General features: G+C 35.8%; 1 long non-coding RNA gene across 1 annotated transcript in view; it reads left to right on the forward strand.

Annotated features, from left to right (window-relative positions):
• The window catches only part of LOC140620245 (uncharacterized), a 73,326-nt gene that overhangs the window by 17,977 nt on the left and 30,062 nt on the right, over nucleotides 1-25,287 (forward strand). Inside the window, exon 2 of the long non-coding RNA XR_012020035.1 lies at nucleotides 2,486-2,638. This is a non-coding gene — a long non-coding RNA (uncharacterized lncRNA). The remainder of the gene's footprint in view (nucleotides 1-2,485; nucleotides 2,639-25,287) is intronic.

Consider the following 25,287-nt stretch of genomic DNA (forward strand, 5'->3'; position numbering starts at 1 on the left):
GTTTTAAAAATTTGTAGATGTATTTAATACTGCTTACTACCAATAGCTCTTAATTGTATCCCTCTTTAAAAATTGTATATTCTCAATCTGTAATAGAACAAATTTCATTTTATTTGTTAAATTTTATTTTGAAGAAGTTGAAATTGTAAAAATGAGAAAATTAAGTATATTAGTGCCATATTTAAAATACCAAAATCTCAGAATTTAGTCGCCTCAAATACTCAGAATTTAATATTAAAAGAAAAGACAAAAGGACACCTGAGAAATAACCCAGGGGTTATTACAGATGCAAACTAAAACTCTACTCATTTTTTTGGCAGACCCCATATTACATTAATCTATTTGCATATTATGTATCTATCCCAGACCTCAGGAATTCATGCACTTTAATACTGTTTATAAATGCTTTAAAATCTTAGTTTAAAAACAACCAATCAGCATCTGATCACAGAAGTCACAAGCTTTAAATAATGGAAATCTTATTCCCCAAAACAAGTGATTTTAACAGGCTGGCATCTTGGCACTGTCCATTGAGTTTTACAGAATCACTGGTTTGCCACACAAGGTGAATTGAGCAGTGAGTGTAAGGAATACTGACATTCAGAATAAACATGAACAGACCTAAGAACACCACACTGAACAAATACATCATCTGAATGCATTACTCTGAGATCATTTTTTTTCCCTAAATTCCCTCAAGATTACTCACAACAGACTTGCTTTCTTCATCATTGTGACCTCAATCACCACCCCAAATGTCTGACTTCATCTCCACTCTGTCCAGTTTTCATTCTCTTTTGTCAGTCTCATTTCCAACTCCCCTTGCAGGCCAGCTATCTCTTTCCACTGTGTGCTTGGGTAGTATGAGTTGGCTTAAGTTGAAGGGCAATCCGTACATTATTAATGTTGCTGCAAATGTTCTTTCTACTCATCATGTTAAATGAAAGGTGGACCTTCCTCACCACATAGCCTACATTCCTCAAAAATCTAAGCAAATGGCATTCATTCTTTTTCCTTCCTCTCTACTTCCTACTTGCCAAGTTCAAATCAGAGAAAAGCTCAAATCAACACTGGCCTGGCTTCTATCAGTTTTCTCAGACCACTGCCATTTCTTTAATTAAGAATCAGTGCCAAAAAAAAAAAAAAAAAAGAATCAGTGCCAACAAATCTCAATCTCCTTCCACTAATCCTGTCCTCGTTCTGTGAAATGCAGCTACAGCTAGTTGGGGAACCATGTGAGTGTATTCCATCCTGGCCTCATAGAGCAAGACAGGTTTCTGGGCACTTGTGATTCTTTCTCTGGAGGTCCTCTTGCTGCTGCTACAGAGGCCTTGTCCCTCCTCATTCTGAGTAGATGGTATAACTTTCTAATTCATTCAAAGGCTTTCTGCAACTCTCCTTTTTTCTCCTGCAAAAGATTATTACCTTCACTTTTCAGCTTTTCTCCTAGTCTCAGAGGAGGATTGGTATTTATTTTTAAGCTTAACCATCTTGCTTATGCTCACAATCAATTGCCTCCTTTTGCTTCAAAAGTGTGTTCTAAAAGCTATCAAATTCTTGTTTCGTGTTACTGCTCAACCTAAAAATAGTCCCAATATCCCTTCTTTAAAAAATTACTTTTTCTTTCCATGTTTTTCTATACATTCAAGGAATAATAAATATTTTTTTAAAAAAGAGTTTGAATTAATTCCCTTAACAGTCATTCTCTACTCAAACTTTGAAAATTTGGTTTCTATTTCCTGTTAAAACTACCTCTTGACAGTTCCCAGCGACCACAGTCACCAAGTCTACCATCTCTTTTTTTGCTCTCATGTTTCATTGCCTTTCTTTAGCAGCTAACATTTTTTTTCAGTATCCCAGTTTTCTGCAATGTTTTATTCAGTCTCAACTCATTGATTGATTCAATACAATTTTTTGAGACCTAGCATGTGACTGACCCTGTTCTGGAGCTGTTTGTGGACAAACAGTAAACAAAACAGACCAAAAGCCTGTCTTCATTGAACAGATGTTATGAGATAAGTAAGTTATATAGTATATTAGAAAGTGATAAGGATTATGTAGAAAAGTAAAGAAAGGAAAGGAATAGAGAGTGAGGGGCAAATGGGTTTGTAGTCTACAATTTCCTTAACAATGGTTAAGAAAACCTCATCGGGAAGGTGCTATTTGAACAGAGATTCAAAAGGAGCCAGGGGAGGAGCCAAATGGAAATCTGGGGAAAGGACTCTCCAAGGAGAAAACAAGCCAGTGTCAATCCAAGACAAGAACATAAAGGCATGTGTGGCTGATACAGAGTGAGCAGGGGAGAGGGAAGCATGACATGAGGCCAGAAAAACAAAAAGAGTGAACAGATCATTTATTAGAGGTCTGGGCTACACAGACAAGGCTCACCTGGAGGAGACAGTTCAATTTTGTTCTGAATGATAAATAGGACCGTACTGGAAAGAGAGAACGGCATGTGTAATGTGTCAACATGTTATATTTGCAGGGGTGCAAATGGTTTCAGGTAACTGGAGCGGGGGCCCTTTTGAGGATGAGAAGAGGAGAAGAGAAAGGAAGGAGCCAGATCATAAAAGGATATGAGCACGAGAGTAAGGCAGTTGAATTTCAGTCTACAGCCAATAAGGAGTCAAGGCATGAGGTAAGGAGTGTAGCATCCACGATATGGAGAAAGAAATTTGAACCAGGTGCCACGGCTCCTAAAGGCAACAAATTTCCTGACCTCTTGGATTTCCTTAGCACCCTTCTCCAGCCTCCTTACCACATTCCCCAACCCTCACACACATCTAGACAGTCTGCTCCAGTCATATAGCCTATCCTTCTTATTCACTTGGTTCCCTCTAACCTTTTTGCATTGGTTATTAAGCTATCGTCTCTCACAGTCTTCCATTTTATGCTTTGTGATTTTGCAGTTAAAACTCAGCAAACTTGTGGTTTTGTTTTGCCAGCTGTTTCCTATTAGGTTCTGCCAATGAAGAAAGATTGGAAGGCTGGAGGAAGAAGGGAAATGTTCCCTTCTTTTTGTTTGCTATTCCCATCTATGTCACCTGAGGAGTGATTCTTAATCCCTCTCATACAGCAGCAGTTGGCTCAGTGGTAACGGGTTTACAATTTTCACTTTGTTTATTTTACAACCTAAATAGTCATATCAGAGACACTAGCACCAGTCTCCCAATGCTCAGCTTCTCAGAGGTGTGGACTCAGCTCCTTGGGGTTCCTCTGAAGAATTTCTGAGCTACTAGCATCAACAGGACAGCACTTCTTAGAAGCTGTGGATCTCAACCCCATGGAAACCTGTTCCAAGTTTCTAGAGTCTAATGACCAATTGTTCTTTTTTGTTCCATTAGCCCTACAGATGAAGGCTGCCCTTTGAAATTACTATCTATGTGTTATCTCAGTTTTGTTTGTTTGTTGCCTTTTATACTCCTCCAGACCTCTATTAAATTTCTCCACTAAAATAGGTGGTACAAAAAGCTGTTTTCTTGACGAGACAACTGGTACATTTCTTTATTTTCCTTCTCACTTCAAACATTCAGCTGAAAACACTTTATATGCCTTTGTTCCTAGTGAATCTTTAAGAGATCCTTCTGTTTTATATGTTTTTACTTAAAAACTCACTTCAAACGACTAAATAAGAATCTGAGGGCCTACAATGTTCAAGACCTTGTTCTAGATGCTGTAAGAGGTGCATAATATTAGTTGTGGAGCAGTGGTGTTCTCTTGCTGGATGACAGAGATAGAAAGAATCACTAAAAGATAGATATGTCAATATACACGTAGATATAGATATATGAGCTGAACAGTAACAGAAGATCTCTGTATTCTACTTTGTCAACCAAAAAAAAGCCCCAAAACAAAAAACCACTACTTACTGTCTCAACAACTGGTGAATTTTAATGAACACTAATTCATTAGTGTTTAATGAACATTAATTCATTTTAATGAATTCTTCTTAATATGTTTGTCTTATGCCATCTTAAGATTGAAATAATGTAACCTTTGTATTTATTTTGCATGGATAGTTCCATTCCCTCACATATATACTGAAATAGCAAAAATTTAATACTAAACTGGTTCGATAATAACTCTCTTCATGCAAATGTGCTTTAGAATCCATAGCCTTCTCTACCTCTTTCCTCCATGCCTTCCCTTCTTGACGAGGCTGTGCAAGGGGAAGGGGTGGAGGTAAAAGACAGTTGGTAGGGGACTGTTAATTTGTGTAAACAAAGCAGCAGTCTAAAAATTGGATGAGAAAAATCTGCAGGCCCAGAAGGTGAAAAGAGAGGAAGCTAAAACGGAGGAGTCAGCAACATTATAAAGAATGAACATTGGCTCTAGTTAGAAGCCTGGAAAAGCACATAGCAGTTAAAAGGCAGTTGTTACATGGGGCCTCTTAAGAAGTAGAGAAGACACATTTCATATCCTTTGTTTGAGATGAATGAAATCTCAAGCTGCTAAATTTCAATGAACTGAAAGATACATTATTTGTGGAATATGTTTAAGAATTCCTAAGAGTGCTAGATCAACAGGAACTGGCATAATTTATTATATTCCAGCTGACAGAGTGAAGAATAAAGACAATTCTGTGTAAGGGTCACATGAAAAAGGAAGTCAAGTGTAAAAGAAATCGGATCTTATTTTTTTCCTGATCTCTAGCCAAACATTCAGTTAAGAGGTGAACTTTTCTTCCAGCAAAGAAATGTCCCTTGCCAAGAATGTGGAGGTAAGCTATCTTATTCCAGGCCAAGCTGGGAATGAATTATGAAAGCGAAACTTATATCTTTTGGGAAGCCAGAGCAACTAAAGATCTGATGCAAAATGTTAAAAGGAATTGAATTCAGGAAGATCTGGATTCTAACTTAATCTCAGAGGGAATTCAGGGATTTTTGTGGTTTCCTTCTCCCTCCCCCACCCCTCTGGAATCAAATTTTATAGATCTTATATTTGTAGAAAAAATATATACTGTTTTCTGAAGTTTGTGTATGCTTTGTGGGGCCTTTAGATTGCTAGTTCATTTAAACAGCAGCAGATGGTATATTTAATTTATGACACTTCTGTGTAACGTGGGGCAATGTTGTCCTTTGAATGTTCCTGTGGCATCACCAACAATTCCTTTGGCCTGCCAAACAACATGTCCTTCAGGAAAAATTATCAATGATTAAAATCAAGCACAATGGCAATACTTTTTGATAGTAAAAAATTACAGAAATCATGATATATTTATAATTTGCATAAATTAACTATTCAAAGTTACTTTTATTATTTATATTCAAAGAAGAAAATAAGTCATTGTCATTTGGCACTTGTTTATAATATAGATTCATTTGTAATTAGCCAGTACTGGATTCTCTTGAAGCAAATAAAAGCATTACTGGTAAAAGAGTATAATCAAATGTAGACAATGTATTTTTAAAATATTTAAAAAGGCATAAAGAATTTGACAGCATAATTTACAGTAATAGAGTGTTGTTTAAGTAATATAATATATGATAGAAAATCATTACTCCCTTGCCTCACATTTTGTAAGGTGAAGATGTTATATCCATTCATTATTAGACTATGTTTTACTAAATTATTGTCTAGATCTCGGTTTCAGTAAGAAAGAATGTGATTTACCTTATAAACCAATCTTCTTTACTATGAGTTCTAGGTTCATTTTTCAGTGTACAAAGTTTGAATCTATATAGCAGAAGGCAAAGACTCTGTGGTCTACTTATCTTAAGACCATGTGCAAATCAGCAATTTCTAAGTGTTTTTTGTGGAAAGTAATGCAAATGCAGATGAAATGCCATTAGAGCTGTTTCTTGATTTCAAGAATATTTTGATGTAGCAGAACTTTGTCTAAAAACATTCCACTGTTAAAAGCCACAATGGCATACTGTAAGTCCAGTAAGAAAAATAAATAAATTTGAATCATTTTACCAGTTTTCTTCCACTGGGTATGTTGGAAGTCTATGTTACTTTTTTTCTGGTTAGCATGTTCATGATATTTGAGGTAAGAGTTTGTATTCAAAGGTACCAAGATACTAATTTTCCTGTTAACAGAGATTATGACAGAGAGAAAGCATTCAGCAATATCTAGTCAAAAATACTAACATAAAACATAGTGGTAGATAGAAATATATCGAGAATTAAATATATTATAGTCAATAGCCAATATGTAGGGAAGTATGCTAATAAAAAAAGAAGAGTGATTAAGTGGCACAAAAGGAAGCCAATCACTAGTATAGGAATCCAGATACTAACAAAGAAAGGTTTGTCTTTCCTTAGAGAAGTAAGAAAGAGTGACAATTAAGGAAAGTAATTGGTAGAAAGAATCTAATGATTCTTGTCTCCTACTGTTTCTATCCTTATGTAATCCCTTCTCCCTGAGTGACATTCTACTAAGGGACAGAACACCATAAAGGTGACTGGATGTCACTTTTGAAATTACATTACAAAATGACACTGGCTTCCATCTTGCTCAGTCTCTCCTGCTCTCTTGCTTGCTCTGATGAAGTAAGCTGCTACACTGGGAGGTGTCCTGTGCAGAGGCAAAGAACTGAAGGCAGCCTCCACTCAAAAGCCAGTAAGAACCCCAGACCCTCAGTCAACAGACCACAGTGAACTAAACTTTGCCAACAACCACACAAGTGAGTTTGGAAGTGATTCTCTTCCCAATCAAGCCTTGAGATAACTGCAGCCCTGGTGGACATCTTGATTATAGCTTAGTGAGAGTCACTGACACACAGGCATCTGCTAAATTATGCCCAGGGTCCTGATGCAAAGAAATTAAGAGATAATAACTGTTAGTTGTTTCAAGCTGCAAAGTTTTGGAGTAATTTGTCACACAACCATAATTAACTATTACGACAAGGAGAGTCATAAAAAAGAAGAAAATTTCAGGTAAATAGACTTAATTAGAAGGGAGATTAAAGTGTATTCCTTTTTCATGGCACCTGGGTAGTTCAGCTGGTTGAGCATCTGACTCTTGGTTTTGGCTCAAGTATGATCTCAGGGTAGTGAGACTAAGCCCCACCTCAGGCTCTGCACTCAGCAGGGAGTCTGCTTGAGGACACTCTCCCTCAACTCCTCTCATGCTCTCTCTTTCTCTCTCAAATAAATAAATAAAATCTTTTTTTAAAAAATTGTATTCCTTTATTTAAAATTTTTATTTATTTAGAGACAGAGAGAGAGAGAGAGTGCATGAGTGGGGAGAGGGACAGAGGGAGAGAGATCTCAAGCAGAGTCCATGCAGAGCACAGAGCCCAACACAGGGCTTGATCACATGACCCTGAGATCATGACCTGAGCTGAAATCAGGTCAGACACTCAACTGGGCATCCAGATGCCCTTAAAGTGTATTCCTAATGGATGGAATAGCTAAGAAATGCAGAGAGGTAGGAAATTTCTTGGTGGGCCTGAGGAAAAGCAATTATTTAAGTTTTCTGGAGTAAAATGTGCATGAAGATATTTTAGAGGTTAGAATTTAGAACAGTACATTGAAGATATACTGTTTTCCAGGTGATCTGGAAAGTCAAGTTTAGGATTTATATTTTATTTAGTTGAATTATATACATGAAAGGAGCCAACTAATACTTTATGAAGTTTTACTGAGAATAATGTATAAGCTGAATTAAAGGGGAAAAACTTCTAAAATGTACTGTTGGAAGACTATATAAAAATACAGGAGAAAAATAACTGACTTTATATGGGAATCTTGAGAGAGATAAGATACTTGCAAGGATTCAATCTTGGAATACTGGGAAAATAGTGAAACAACATTAAAAATATTGAATTCAGGAGGAGAAGCATGAAAAGACAAGCATTGTTTTTTGACCTTTCGAGGCAAGATAGCAAGAAAACACTGTGGTGACAAAGCTACTGGTGAACATTTTAGGATAAAATTTGCATATGAGTTATATTTAAAGATGTGTGAAACGATCAAAGTCAGAGTCTAGAGAGAACCTTGGAAAAGGACCACATTTATACAAGAATGAAAAAGCATAAAAGAGCCAGTGAAAACAGGGCTTTAGTAGAAGCAAGTAGTTGGTATTAATGTAGATGCAGATAAGTTCTTACACAAATAGGAGATCAAAAGCATTGTTTCAGACTAAAAACTGTGTAATCAAACTTACTTCACAGCCATTCAAAAAGAAATTTCAGAAAAGCTGCCATATAATCCCTATATGGAACTGCATGTGTGTTATAGCTAATATTTTTTGTGCTTTCCAAAACAAACCAGTTATAAATGAACCTTAGTATCTGAACTAAACTACTTGCAACATGGTATTTTTGAAAAGGAAGTATCTTTGCAAGACAATTACTTAGATTTTAGGTTCTTATTTGTGGCAAATAGATAAAAGTGTCAGCTGTGGACTTATTTACTTAACAAATCTGCATATCCTACCTTCTACAAACAAAGCATCATTTTAGGTGTTGGGGGCATAACAGTAAATAAGATGGATATATTTCTTACCCACATGGATCTTACATTTTTTTTTTTTTTTGGATCTTACATTTTTAACAGAAAAGTTTCTAAGTAGGATGATGACTTCCATAAGAGGGTATGCTCAACTGTATATTCACTTGTGAAAAGGGCATGCAGTGACTTGTAGCACTTACAATAACAGGACTTGCTACCATGTAAGAGCCACTTTAGTTGTGTATCTGTGGGGGAAAAAAGACTGGGATTTTTTTAAATCCACCTTGGCATTATCCACTTGATAGCTGCTCCTCCTGGTGGTTAGTACTTCCTATTCCACTGTTTACTTCACATATTGCTGCTCTGGGCCTGCAACTCACATTCCTCTCGGTACTATGATGATCTACATCCCACTCATGGTTTTTGATCCAACTCTCTTCCACAGGACACAGGAATGTTCAGCTGTACATTTCTACACATATGCCTTACTAAGTCAAGAATAGCACCATGTCAGTGGTAGTAATAGTGAGGCAGGGGGGTGGTCAAAGATGGAGTGCCCATCTGAGCAGGCCAAACCAAGTTTTCAGAGTTGGCACTCTAAGTTCAAGAACTGTCCGGTTTTGCTATCAACACTTAGTGCCTGTAAACAATTGAGGTGTGATAAATAGCACCCCAAGTCTAATCCCAGGGTAAGGTTTCTCACTTGCATATAGGTAACCAAAGTCTGGGATATTAACCTGTTTAGTGATATATCTAATCTTTTAAAATAATACGTAACATAAATAATAATTATTGTTGAATGAGTATGTGGGGATATAATTTTATCCATTTTTAAAGTCTATGTATATCACTGTTCTTTTTCTTTTGCTTATACACACACAAAACACAGAAGTATACCTTAATTTTCTGAAATACCACCGTATAAACCTATGAGAAGAAGAGAAATATTTTCCTGTTATATTTTGGAAGAATATTCCTTTTTTTTCATTTTTAAAAATTCTATTCTAAAAAGAGTGCATACCCTAAGATCTACCACTTAATACATTTTTAAGGGTACAATATATTATTGATTGTAGGCACAATGTTTAGTATATCTCTAAAGCTTATTCCTCCTGTGTGAGTCAAAATTATGAATGTTAGAATATTCCTTTTTATAATGGATTCTATATTTGTATCATTATGCAGAACAATGGTACTTCTTTCTTATGAAATTTTGAACAAAAGTCCATCTCTCTCTTAAAAGATGACTCTAGAAAAAAAGAAAGTATCTTGTTAGGCCCATTGTTTAGAGTGCTTTTTCAAAAAGTGGCCTGCTCAGAGTTATGAATTCCACCCTTGCTCAAGATTGTTTTATAATCCCCTAAATATAGAGCTTTTGATTCTTACTTTTCTTGAAAGGAGGGGATAAGATATTAAACAACTGCTATGGACTGAACGATGTGCTTCCCACACCAAATATGCTGAAGCCCTAATGCCCAGTGTGATGGTATTTGGAAGTGGGATCTTTGGCAAGTAATTAGGTTTAGATGAGATAATGAGGGTAGAGCCCCCACAATGGGATTAATGCCTTTATAAGAAGAGGAAGATACAAGAATTCTATTTCTCTGCCCTATAAGGATGCAGAAAAATGTCCATCTGTAAGCCAGAAAGAGTGCCCTCACCAGATATGGAATCTATCAGTCTCATGACCTTGGACCTCCCAGCCTCCAGAACTGGGAGAAATAAATTGTTATTTAAGCCACCTAGTAAATGGTATTTTTTTTACAGAGCCCAAGCTAACAAAATAGTAAAGATAGCTATTTCATTCACTTAAATATATCTTAATGTGATTGTTGTTTATGATACATAAATACATGTTTATGCTATTCTACATTACATACTTAGAAAAAGAGGCCAAATGTAATTGTGCTTTTTGGAACATATGTCTTTCTCTTGTGACGGTCAGTGCATCTACATATTTGTGGTAATCAGGTAGCTTTTCTATAGAATTTGGTGATATTTAAAAACTCTATTACTGTCATAAAGTGTAACACTCCCTAATAATAACTATATTATATTTGCTTGAATGAGTCGAACTAATTGATAGTGTACCAGATGATAAATTATCTGTAAAATATTTTGCATTTATTGGCTTAGACTATTTTATAAGAACTTGAAGACATGAGATTGAGAATAGTTGAATGAGGTTGACCAACATCCCTAAGAATTAATATTTTTCATTTTTGTGGTAATTTCTTAAGATTCTTACATGACCATACAGTTGAATAGCAAGGAAAGGGTTTTTATTTATTTTTTAAGAGATTTTTTAAAAAATTTATTTGAGAGAGAGACAGAGCAAAGAGAGAGAGAGGGAAAAGCAGACTCCCCGCTGAACAGAGAGTCTGACACAGGGCTCAATCCCAGGACCTGAGATCATGACCTGAGCCGAAGGAAAACCCCTAACCACCTGAGCCACTGAAGTGCCCCACAAGGAAAGGGTTTTTTTCATTATATCTTCTTTTTTCTTGTAGATCTACAAACTTATAGAAAGTGCAAATTTACATTTATGAAAATCTATAGAAAAAGATAAATAATATTATCAATGCCAAATATCCAAGTACAATATTATTTGTCCCATGATTTATAGTGGGGCTTCTGGCTTTGATTTTAATTTGAAATATTTTAGGTTAATATACATGTTCTCATATTAGACCATATTGAAATTAGAAGCTCCATAAAATATAATTAACACAATCACTGTTCTTAAAAAGAACTTATATACTGAAGTTATTTAGTGTACTTTGATTTTACTGTCTTCTTAATTTGTGTTGCAATTGGTTATCTGGTTAACTTAGTTCTAGAAAAGTGATACAAAAGAACAGGCTTTAAGTTTTTCCCACATTTGAACTGATTTGCTTTATTTAATTCTATAGCTTAAAACCTAACCCCCGCCGTGGCCAGCAATGCCAACAGTTAACCAATCAATCAGCAGAGCCTTGCTGAAGACCTACTACCATGTGTTCAAAATTGAGGAAGTTTCAATAGGCCTGAACACAATACACTTACTAATCCATGCCAAAAGGGACAAAGAAGACAAAGAGTCAAGCAAAATATTAACTTAGCAAGATTAGTACTTCATTACAATTGGAGAAAATTGGAAAACCAAGGAGTCAGAAATTCCATCTCTATTAAATGAGGTTATTATCTTTTATTGGTAATTCTACCCGAGTGGTAAACATCTGAATTTTATAATGATCAACATTAAGTGAAGCAGAGCATTGGACAATTTCCAGCAAGTTGGGAAATTGGGAAGGGTGGACAGCACACTTTGGACTACTTTGGTTCAATTAGAATATTTTCCTTTTCTATCCTTACTTTGTCTCTTTGACAAATTGGTAAAAACTGCTGTAATGGTATAATTTTACATAGTGACAAGGTCATTGGTATTTACTCTTGCTGCTCCCATCTTCTCTACATTTTTGAAAAAGTTAACAGTGATGATAGGGGAAAAAAAAAAAAAAAAAAAAAAACCCTGTAAGCTTCTCTCTCTCTCTTTCTCTGACTTATAAGTAATCACCTTTCTCCATCTGAAACAAATTAACTCCTGGAGAGGAGATGTTCCAAGAGCTTTCACATAGTCGTTTCCAAGGAAACAGCTTCTTTTGTCCACATGCGTCCTGCAGTTCAGACAGTAGATTGCTTTGTATCATCAGACAAGAGTCTAGAGAAGCTAGCTAGTTTACATATAACTTAAAGTGTCAAAATGAAACTAATGGTCCCATTGTAATCAGTACTGGATTACCATTTTTAAAAGTCTCTATCAACTGTAGGGACTTGAGGAAAATGCTATGGGTGGAGCTTCAAAAATATTGTTTACTATGTTGAGTATAATCATAAAATGGCTTCATAAGAGGAACCTCCTCGTTTCTGTGGACTATAACATCATTCAGTCTTGTGGAGCCCTCTACTGGAAAGTTCTGTGTATCAAACTTATAAAAAAGGTATTTTGTTTTCCAAAATCCATCGAAATGTGAATTATATTGGTAAATATTATTTAATTTTTTCTTATGAATTTATCTGTATTTCAACAGTTCAAAGTTATTTTATCTAAACAGTTGTTCTTAATTTGCTTGCTATTGTTTTCTGTTTGGAGAAGACAATGTTGTTGAAGGCACTTGATCTATATGCATTCCTCCATGTTCACATAAACCATTATTCTACCTGAATCTTTTTAACCTGAAGAATGGAGTAATATGCTCTTTTTTACTGGGAAGTCTTCAAAAAACAAGCAAAATTCAAAATTTGTGTTTCATATTTTGTTAATTATCTTGAGTTCTACTTTTAAAAACCTTATCAATATATTTAAATATATTAAAATAATATAAGAAAAAATAATACTGTATTTAAAGTGACATGATGAAACTTTAAGTGTTACAAGATGAGAACTGTATCCACTTAGGCAAGAGAGATTACAATAGTATTCACCATGCAAAGGACAGTGTGCCAAGGGAAAATTCAAGATTCAGTATAAAGTCAAACAAAGAGTAATTTTCTGATTGTGAAAATTTACAAATATAACATTTTATTTTAGAAAATGTATCACTAGGTATAGGTTACCATAGGTTACTCCATATTGACTATGCAATACAAAATTAACTGTAATGACATTTGAATAAAAAATACTATATATTTAAATCATATTTAAGATTTAAAATTCATAAGATTATAGGGATGTGAATTAGAGTTCTTTATAATTTATGGTTTCTGACTTTTTTCAGTGTAAATTAACATAGGTACTTACTGGAAGAGTTGAGTATACAGAAAACCCTTTGCAAATGTTTCATCGTATTCAGAGGATGGATATTCTGGTGACTTCGAGACTATGATATTTGTAAGCGTGCAAGCAGTCTGTTGCTGGTAGTAGCAATGATAGGATCTAGCCCTCTAGGTTTAGTGAGAAACATTAAAGTAGGGTGTTCCTATCATTTATTGTCCAAACCAGGAAGCTTTTGAGAGTAAAAGGTAATTGATTATGCCATGGCAATAGCACAAATTAAAACTGTCTTGGGTTGAGACCTGTAATCACAAAATATGCAACTCCAAATGTCTGTTGCATGAGGACTTAGTTATTTGAAGCTGAAATAAAAGATAATATTGGAAATCATGATTATCCTAGGTTTTACAATATTTTTCCAGTTTTGCACTTAATGGTTTACATGAAGCCATATATTTAGGGGCTCCATATTTTGAAAATATGACTATATCAATGGGCTATAATAATTCTGCTTACTGTTACATAGTACTGATCACTAATATTAAGAGAATAGTATATATTAAGAACATTACCTTGAAGTCAAATTGGATTTGAATCCCACCTCCATGTCTTAATGTTTGATATTTAAGCATACTTTTCTCCATGTATAAAGTAGATACACTGTAATATTCATTTCAATAGGCTGTTATGAGGATTTAATGAGATAATAAGTATAAATAACAATAAAATGTTGGAAATATCACAAGCACTCCAAATGTGAAAGATATTATTATTTATTAACAGGAGCAACATGTATTCATTTAGTGCCTTTGAGTTTTCCAGTAATTTTCATATGCAAGTTTCAATATTTTCCCTTATGACTCTGGTGTTTATATTATCTATTTGTATTTTATAGGTGAGGGCAGTAGTGTTCACAGAGATTATGTGATTTAAACCAACCTAGGGTCATATTGTGAGATGTAAAAACTTCTGGCAGCTATTTAAGGAAAGGAAGAATAGAAACTAAGTTAGTTAGATGTACAACTAGAGTTCTTTCAAAGGTGTTTCAGTATTTAAACTCATATTTGGAAAAGGGATTAGAGCCCCTCTTTAAAAGAGGGTAAAGTTTCCTTAAACAACTAATTGTGCCACTTACATTGTTGGACTAGAATAGAATTCCCTATCGCATGCCCCCTGAGGTATGTGACACCTGCTCACCAAAGGTTTCTATGAAATCCTGAGTAAAGTCTACAACTTGCAGGTTTTGAGGTGCGGTTGTTGCACCTTTTATGCTGGCACTGACATTTGTCAACTGGGCAGTAGCAAATTGCAAGCCAAAATGCAAGTCCTTCCAGTCTTCATTTCACTTGCATAACTGAGTTCCTAAATTTGTCATCATCTTCTCTCTCCCAACTGGAATCTTTCCATCAGTATGGCAGTTAAGAGGATGCTTGGGTACCAGACTTTCTGGCTCAACTCATTGGTTTTGCCTCTTCCTGCCTTCACAAGTTTGGGCAAGTTGCTTAATGGGCATCCTTTGATGTCCCTGGTCTCTTATCTGCAACATAGTCTTTTATTAAGGTTAAAATCTGACCATGTGAAGAATTCTGCTCCCCCTGTTATATCTTTAAATGAGATTTGCTTATTGTCCAAAATTCTATACTTGCCGGCTAGGAGGCAATACTGTTAGAATTCTACCTCTTTCCTCCAAAGACCGTATTCGACCCACTCAAAGAAAAATGTCTGCTTTAGGTTTTTGGTGTTCTGCTGTTCTACCTTCCATCTTGATGCTGGTATCTAAAGCTTCATGGTCAGATGCTACTTGTTGCACCTGGCTCAAGTCTTCTTTCACTCCTAAATTACTACCAATCAAGATGGCTTCAGTACCTCTGCTGATCTATCCAGTAACCTTGTATCAAAATGTATTGCTTTTCTTAAGGTCAATCACCTTCACCTCAATTCTACTGCAGCCAACAACACCCATGGTCATAATTTGGAACTAGTCATTACTAAGAATTAGCCAGCATTCCAAAATATAAACTCTACCACAACTACCACCAAGAACTTTCACATTTTGATGCTTACATGAAAATGTCTTTTACTTTGACCTCTGGGCTATACTTAGTTCATGATTTCCTCTCTTCTCTCTTCTTCCCACTATCTTCTCTCTCTCCCTCCACTCCCTCTCCCTCTGTCTCTCTGTCCCCTAAAACCTCATTACTAAAAACACTAGATTGCTAATATCTCACTGCCTTGTCTCTTATTTCCTCTAAACAAACTTAAAATTCTACAAGACCCCCTGAAAACTTTCTAACCCTCGATTAGTCTACTTACTCAGCCTCTCTCTTGCACCCTGTCTGCCAAGAATTCCTATATAGACATTAATTCGAATTGGCACTAGGTTAGTTTCATGGTCTTTATTTAGTCTCAGCTGGAAATCCAATGCTGTCTTACTGAAATTTCTTAGGCCACAATAGAAATTCAGCTCCCATTTTTCAAAACAGACACTTTTAACCTTCTGTACTCTAATGAAAATTCTTTTGTATAACATTGTCACAATCACATGAAACAGACAACTCTGCTTCCTAACTCAGTAACTTTGACAGGAATTCTATCAATTCTTGTCCCTTCCTCACTAACAAACTCATCTATCTGGTAATAATCATTTGAGTCAGGAATGGGGGTTTCAGATGCAGGCTCAGAGCTTGCAGATAAGGGTTCTTTGTTGCTGATGGGCTCTTTTTTATTCAATAACACAACTCTTACTGTTTTCCTGACCATAGATGACTGTATCAGCATAAACTCAAGTTGGGTCAATTGGATTATCTTATCTGAGAATTTGAAATTTGGTTTCAGAGATCATGGGCAATCTTGAATGATTGTTTGAACTGCCATATGTAAACTCAGGAGCCATGTGCATATGGAAAGCCAGAGAAAGTGACATTGAAAGAGAGGCACCAGAGGAAGCCGAGATGAGAGAACAATAGCCATGAAAAGAGTGATTTTGGATCTTGATGAGACTGATTTCTCTTTCCAGTCCTTTGCGGGGTGGATCCCCTGCTTTGAGATCTTAGCAGATACCTCTGTCCCCCTTTATTTAATCTACTTTGAATGGGTTGCAGTTAGTTGGAACCAAAAAAATTCCACTTAGGCAAAAGTTCACATCTATTCATTCTCTTTCTTAAATTTCATAAAATAGTTTTTCTTCTGTCGTAGGTGAGTCCCTCTATATGTGCTCTGGATCTATTCTTCTCTTATGCCATTGGTCATCAACATTCTCTCCCTTATATCTTCAGCCTCACCTTTTCTTTCCACTCAGAAAATAAACATCCTTTACCACTACAATCTTGAAAACAACATTTCTTTTTTTTTTTTTTAAGATTTATTTATTTGAGAGAGTGAGAGAGCACATGTGCATGCGTGGGGGGGGGGCAAAGGGAAAGAGCGAGAAAGAATCTCCAGCAGACTCCCCACTGAGGATGGAGCTCCATGTGGGGCTCGATCTCATGACCCCAAGGTCATGCCTGATCCAAAATCAAGTCGGATGCTTAACTGATTGAGCCACCCAGGTGCCCCAACGACATACCTTTCTTGAACTCCTGCTTCTCACAAACACTGCCATATTGTCGCAATTACACTCAGCAGAAAACTTTTTTCCCTCCACTGCCAAACTTCTAGGGAAAGCAGTCCAATCTCACAGTTTCCAATTATTTATCCCTATTTATGTCTTAGCCACTGGCAATTTGCTTTCTGCTCTCAATGCTCTTCATTGACAATTTTCAATTCTTATTTTTTTCTGATATATTGTAGCATTTGACATAGAGTAGTTCCCCCTTCTCTTTTAAAATCAGCCCTTTTCTTGTTTCTGACATATCGTAGTCTGTACTATACACAGTCTTTGTGAAACTGATCCCTACTAATTTTAATAACACAGAATTGTAAATGCAGAGCTCAGATCTGTCCTCTAAATTCTAGTCACATGCATAAATATACACGTATGCCCATATATATATAGTATATCAGCCAGAAATCTCAATGTCTTCCAGGAGCTTGGAATTGCTAAAAATTCTTAATTCATCCTTCTACCTTTACTCTAATTCTCTTCTAATCGAGGATTTAAACTGTTGGCAGATAACCTTTCCATATTACATATCTAATTACCTGTGCTCAGGCCTGCTGCTGACAGTAATGGGCTCAGAACAAGAGTGCAAATGGGGACTCACATACTACATGTCTAAATATTTAAAAGTGAAGGACAAATATAACAAGCTGTTAAATAAAAAAAAAAAACAACTATATCCTCCTGCCTTAAAATATGTGTTTTCAGTACAACAAAGTCACAATACAGTTGAAAGCTATTTTTTATGTATCTAATGTTTGCAGATTATCAGAAAACTGAATGAATCATTATTGCCCATGTTTGGGTTTTCTTATGTTGGGATGATAATATTTGTGTAAGAAATAAAAGAATACAAAATTATTGTATACTTTTTTCAATAAATTTTATGTTTCTTGACTTTAGCAAAATCACAATTATATTGTCATCAGGATTTTCTCATAATTTGTGTGCTATTGATAGTAATACCAAATTTAGAAACCTTCCTTTGAATTGCTGTAACTTTTAAATAGCTTTTTATTAATGACAACTTGGAGAAATTTCTCTGCTGAAGCAGTAGCAATTGGAACTGTCAATAAAATTCTAAAAGAAATTCTTAAATCAGAGATGAACAATGAATTTTACATATGACATTCAAACTCTGAAGTGGGATTATACATGATAAATTATTATTTTTGCAGTACCCATTACAAAAATCTTAATTTTATTATATAAATCAATTTTAATCATTTCACACTCTTGCTTCTCTTAAAGCAATATCTAAATCTACACATTAATATAAAACTTAATATCACATGCATACCTCTTTTATGGTGTATCACTTATTTCTTACCAACTTTAAAAGTTACAAATTGCTTAATAATGCAAAATGCTCTTTGGCTGCCATATGTAACTGCTGCATATATCATATCATTTTGTGAATGCCTCCATACCTTGAATTGAAACACAATAAGCAAGAAAATGGATGCTTAGCACAACTGGAAAACAATAAAGTAATTCCAAGTATTCATTATATTTGTGATACCGAAAGGGAAAGGTTTAACAAGTTGATGAAAATTCTTACCTAGATATTTGTGCAGCTCCAATTCTGCCCATACTTCAAAGTAGTATCTACCTGCAACATTAATAGTGGCATAACCTATAATCCTCCATGGCTTTTAGATGTGGTCACCTTCTGTTTTAAGAATGTGTGGAGGGCAGCCCAGGTGGCTCAGCCGTTTAGCGCCGCCTTCAATCCAGGGCATGATCCTGGAGACCCAGGATCGAGTCCCAGGTAAGGCTCCCTGCATGGAGCCTGCATCTCCCTCTGCCTGTGTCTCTGCCTCTCTCTCTCTCTTTCTCTCTCTCTCTCTCCTTGTGTCTCTCATGAATAGATAAATAAAATCTTTAAAAAACAAAAAAAGAATGTGTGGAAAAAATATATAAAGAAGCATTTTCCTGGAGCTTGAATGGGTGTAGTCACAAGAGTAGAAGTTCAGTTAAGATTACAAATAATGGAAGTCAGGGTGACCAACCTTTCTGAGTTGCTTGGAATGAAGGGCATTCCTGAGATCTAGGAATCTCAGTGCTAAAAACTGAGAAACTTCCAGGCAAATTAGGATGAGTTGGCCACTCTACTAGAAGGTCCATATATTTTTTAATTATTTTTTATTGGAGTTCAATTTGCCAACATATAGCACATCACCTAGTGCTCATCCCATCAAGTGCCCCCCTCAGTGCCCGTCACCCATTCACCCCATCCCCCCGCCCACCTCCCTTTCCACTATCCCTTGTTCATTTCCCAGAGTTAGGAGTCTCTTATGTTCTCACACCCTCACTGATATTTCCCACTCATTTTCCCTCCTTTCCCCTTTATTCCCTTTCACTATTTTTTATATTCCCCAAATGAATGAGACCATATAATGTTTGTCCTTCTCCGATTGACTTATTTCACTCAGCATAATACCCTCCAGTTCCATCCACGTTGAAGCAAATGGTGGGTATTTGTCGTTTCTAATGGCTGAAGAATATTCCATTGTGTACATAGACCACATCTTCTTTATCCATTCATCTTTCGGTGGACACCGAGGCTCCTTCCACAGTTTGGCTACTGTAGACATTGCTGCTATAAACATTGGGGTGCAGGTGTCCTAAGGTCCATATATTTTAAAATAAAATTTGTGTATATTTGTGATATGTGTGGCTCCAGGTCAGTGATCCTTCTTGCCCATGCCTAAGGGTGGTACTATCTATGTACTATTTATGTCACTCCTTTGCTGGAACTATTTGATCTTTCCTCATTTACACCAAATAAAATCCAAACATCTAAGACAGGAAATATGACTCTTCCTGCTCCTTCCCATCTTTCTAGAGTTATCTGTCATTGCTCCTTAAATCCATACCTTTGCTCTATACTAATTTTTTCATACTTTCCAAACCAGTTATATCTCTGCACATGGTATTGTCTTCTGGGAATCCTCTTTCCCCAATTTATCGCCTGGGCCATTTCTACTTACTCTTGAAATTCCTTATCAAACATCGCCTATTTTCAGGAAACCCCGCTGGGATTAATCACCCCCGCCCCCCGGGTTTAATCACCCCTCCCCCCTGGTGTCAGTATAGCATGGCACTTAAGAACACGGGTTCTGAAATCAGATTGCCCACATTTAGATCCTCATCCTACCACTAACTAGGTATGCAACCTTGAGCAAATAATTTAACCTCCCTGTGCCCCAAGCCCCTTATCTGTAAAATAGAAATTGGAATAATACCTACTCATTGTTGTGAGGGTGAAAAAAAACACCCTGAATAAATGTTAATTCATTATAATGCCATCCAGACACTATGATTGACTCATGGTGGATAATCAATACATATTTTTGAATGTCTGGATCAAGGTCATGCTTTCTAGGATATTCACAAGTCACAATGGAATAGAAACAAGAGAATTGATCTAGCTTTAAAATTTTACCTCAGAGTCTCCAGTGATCTGACCATTGGTGTCCAGATGACCTGAAAGTCAAAATTAGGACACTGGAAATAGTCTGATACAAATATTTCCATTTGAAATTTGGAGTACTTGGTGGAATTCAGGAAAGTTATCAGATGAATGGTTGTCATTTAAAGGATATATACTGTATATTAGGAACTCAGACCCTAATTTATGACGCCTTAGGGAGGAAGACAGAAAAAAAAAAGAAAGCAAGGTAGAGAGTCCCATTATCATTCACAGATGTTGATTGTCTATTGTATTTCAGAAATTATGCCAGAACTGAGTTTTCATTAGAACTCCAGACCTGAATGGAAACTGTACTACTCATCAGAAGGGGCTCAAGTTTAGTAGAGAGAGCACAGCTGCCCTGGCTATCCTAACTGGTAATCCTGTTTCCTGGACCTTATTTGCAAGGAGGTAGACAAATTGAACAATGTAGGAGCCCTGCAGATGTCCATCAGTCACTGGATTTGAGGAAAAAGAATCTGCCTTTGGCTGTTAGCATGCTCTACATCTCAGCCAAAATTGTTTATTTAATTGGAATGTGCTAAGAAGAAAGTGGAAGCCCAAATGTATGGAGCTAGGTATTTGCAAAGTCTCTGGAAATGAGGCAGAGACGTTTTAAATAGCTGTGTCAGAACTTTAATCCAATTCCGAATTCTGAACTTGTGCTTTTACCATTTTAAAACATACCTGGCCTCATCATTTACTGGAATAAATGTGTTGTAGGGAGTAAAAGTGGAGTAGTAAATTGTGTTTCTATTAAATCCTTTTTCAACATTTTTTCTTATAAATGTGGTGACGTGTTTCTACCAGCACAGCAAGGGAGGACATTTCAGCATCAACATGTCAAAACAAAATGTAGATAACAGCTATTTCATTTTAACCTTACAAAATCCTGAAAGGGAAGGAAGCTACATATGATTGCCTCTTGTTCTCTGTGTAGAAAGGAAAATGAAGCACAGTGGGGTCAAGTAATTTGTCAAAGGTCACCAAGTGAGTTGGTGAGACTAACAGTCTTCCAATATGCTTTCCACCAGACCATGTTAGACCTAAAAGGTCATGGATACACACTAGTTTCCAAGTCTGAATTGAATTTTGGAGTGTGGAACCAGGTGACTAATGGAGAAATAGTGTTTGGATACCATGTTGTTGAGCTTGGAAGAAACAGTCCTATTTAAGCCAATGACTGAAACTGAGGGAATAACCTGATGGAAGACTTAATGTTCCAAAGCCAAGTGCTGCCTGCCTATGTCAAGATACATGCAGTTTTACCTCTGCACTAAAGAGAGAAACATCTGTTACAATGGAGCTACTCCAATGCAAGGAAGATGAGAAAAATGTTGATTAGAACACTGACAATATCCAGCTAATTCCATAAAAATGCACTACTACATAAAAACAATTTTATTTGTCATAAAAACTGCTGGATTAACCAGGTGGCATTGTTGGATGCAAATCTGGCTTTTCCCTTTGCACAGTAGATATTTAAATGTCAACAGATGATTCCTCCAAGTCCCTTTCACTTCTGTGGTTTATGGAAATGTTTAATTAGCTTTATTGACATTCCATCATCGAAACTGCTAAGGTTGGAACTCCAAACATAGTAAATTTACAGAGGGAAATTTATCTTTTATATATCTACATTTTAAATATCTTTACAAAGAGTGATAAAGAATATGTCCTTTCTATTTTCACCTCTTAATGTAGGTGTAATTTTCTAGTCTGGTTGCTTGGATCAGCAAGTAAAGTTGTTTTGGGAGGACTTCTTTGTTGACTAACCCAAGAATCTATGTAAAGAGATAGAGATCACAGGAATGCCACATTTCTTTCCCCACTTGATGTCTTGTTCCTCACTCATGCCTGCACTAGTGTCTGCCTCATGAGGAGGGTGAGCACTGTGACTGCACTGATTTAATATGTGCACTTCACTGCCTTTCTTTCCAGTGAGATGTTATATACCGTCAGGGGACTTGGTCCATGTCCAGTGTCAGAGCTCCAACCCAAGTTTTCTCTAAGTTAGGTCTTCATAGTTACTTTTAAAAATAAGGTTGACACAAAGTTCTGTGATATTTAAAAAATGTATTATTTGCACGTTAAGTTAAAAAAAATGTGTTCCAAACTCAAAGAGAAATTATTTTTGTATTTGCAGACAACTGAGAGATGGATTTAGGGATTAATGTGTATTTGTGGTCTAATGCAGTAAATTATGCTTTTTACTAAACCTCAAGTCAACTACTAGGGTCTATCAGAATGGATTATATATATTCATACACATATGAAAAGAAAATGAGATTAGATAAAAATGTTTTCATTAAAGCTCATAGCCAATAGTGACATATTTGACTTTATTAAGGCAATACACACAGAAATTTACACAAACAAATGTTTGCACAACCAATGCATCTAAGAATATGCATACACAATGGAGAAAATAGGCTGGGAATATGGAAGAAGACAGGCTATTCGAGATCATGCAGGCACTGATTCTTATTCTCCTCCAACACGGTAATGACAAGATTTTTTTGATGCTGTGCTTGTTTCAAGACCTAAAAGAACTCAGAATAAATGTTTCCCTAAACAGAAGCACTCAATTATTATATTATATACAACAGTATATATATTTATATACAACAGTAATATAAGCTCAGAGTATGCAAGGATAATACAGTGGTGAGTACTGACCTTTTTGGATATAGTTAGACCTCACCTCCATGAGATAGTTACTGGGAATGAAGTGCTCTCATTAAGGACTCTCATCAACTAACGGAAGCTCTCTTGATTTTAATTAAATTCGTTTTCTTGGCTAAATGAGTCTTCTTCCAATCTGATATTTTACAGAAATGTTGCATACATTACATTGAGATGTATGGGTCAACCCTCTTGGGTAGGTTGCATATAACAGTAAATGAAACAGCACAAAAGAATCTCACCAGGTACTTAACACAATCAGGTTTCTCCCATTGCCTCACATTTGTATTGTAAAAGGCTGAATGCCCACCTATGTTTCTAGTTATCTGTTGGCTAAACACTAAAAGGAAAATCACATAGTTTTTCTCATCTTTATTACTTATTTTTGCTAATCAATGAATAATAAATAAAATCAAACTCCAAAGAGATTGTCAGTTTTAGGCCATCAATAAGATACATTCTTTCAGTAGAACACAAATGAAGAGAATTTGTGCTTTAATTTATTTGTTTATTTAGATATTCAGATAGGCACATCACTACAGTAATGAGAATTTCTATAGATTGGTTTGCCTTATAAGACATCTTTGCTCCTTTCAAAACTATGAGGTCACTTTTACTATCATGACTTTACAGATAAGAAAACCAAAGCTCTGGAAGTTAACTGATTTTTCATAAGTAAACACCTATTGAAATTGACTAAAGTGGGACTCAAACTCAAGTACATTGATGCCGTATTCCATAAGCCCTCCATTATACTATACTTGTTAATTTTTTAAAAGATTTATTTATTTGAAAGTAAGAGAGAGAAAGAGAGTAGCGCATTGGCAAGGGGGGGGGAGGGCGAGGGAGAAAATCTCCATAGATTCTCTGCTGAGCACCGAGCCTGACACAACTCTTGATCTTGCCACTCTGAAATCATTACTTCAGCTGAAATCAAGAGTCAGTCTCTCAACCGACTAAGCCACCCAGGTACCCCCTTACTTATTAATTTTTATATCTGTATTCTCAGCTACAGAAAATGTGGCATGACGTAAAATAGTGGTGGTATAATTTCTAAGAGATAGAAACACCCAAAATAGTGGTTCCAAAGACTGCCAAAACTTAGTTCATCGTCACACCTGACTGTAAGACAGGTTTATGAATATAGCATTCATTCTGGGGGCCATATGCCATGGTCAGTAACAGGTAAATAAAAAAGACATAAGGATAGATTATGGCATTTTTTTGCCATATAATGGGAAATAATTTTTGATTCTTTGAATGGTGCCTTAAGAGACCCCATTTATGTATGTAATACAATTTCCAATAAAAGTTCTTAAAGATGGAAAGGAAAAAAGATTTGCAAATTCTAAAATTAAATTATTTTAAAATTAAATTATTTTAAAATTAAATTATTAAATTATTTTAAACAATAATTTTACCACAGGCTAGGGCAGCCCTGGTGGTGCAGCGGTTTAGCGCCGCCTGCAGCCCAGGGCGTGATCCTGGAGACCCGGGATCGAGTCCCACATCAGGCTCCCTGCATGGAGCCTGCTCCTCCCTCTGCCTGTGTCTCTGCCTCTCTCTCTCTCTCTCTAGCTGTGTCTCTATGAATAAATAAATAAAATCTTAAAAAAAATTTTTTTACCACAGGCTATTCTTGGTCCCTTGGAGTTTAATTTCATGTTTTCACTTGTATATTGCATAAGTTTAATGGGTAGAGGGTTATTTATAACATCTATTTTTATACAGTTTTTAGTTGAAATTCATGATTATTTGAAATTTAAGTAAATAATATCAGTGCTGCTAAATGTGCAGATGTGAAAAAACAAAAAATGGCAATCTTACATTCTACAAGTATATTGATAATTGGCTTCAGAAAAAGTAGTGAAGACAGTTCTTTGTTCATTTAATTTGAATATCTAAAGGAGTTATACTCTTGGAATATCTCTCAATCATCAGAAAATAGTTATGGTTGGAAAGGAATGCCTTGCCAATGGGCCATAGCCAGGTTAACTGGACATGCATTCTTTTGGGATTCCTACATTTTTCTCTTCAATGAAAATATAAAGAGGCAGAATGGCATCTTGATGCCAAAATGTAAGACATTTTACATTCCTCCATCTCAAATTTGTCTTCAAATGACTGGTCAGAAAACAGATTGATCAATTCTTCTGAACTACACATTTTCTGGCTTTGTTTTGTTTATGGACTATGAAAGATTTCTCTGCATGTATTTTTCTTTTGGCATCAGTCCAATATCTTACTTTTATGCATCACTTTAACATCAAACTACAGGGATTTTCTGACATAGGCTATGGGAAAATTCTGAGGGAGCAAGGTCAATATTAATATTAAAATTTAAATTACATTTATTTCAGTTCTAGTTTTCTCCTC

Source organism: Canis lupus, chromosome 28 (assembly GCF_048164855.1).
Source record: "Canis lupus baileyi chromosome 28, mCanLup2.hap1, whole genome shotgun sequence".
Taxonomy (NCBI): Eukaryota; Metazoa; Chordata; class Mammalia; order Carnivora; family Canidae; genus Canis; species Canis lupus.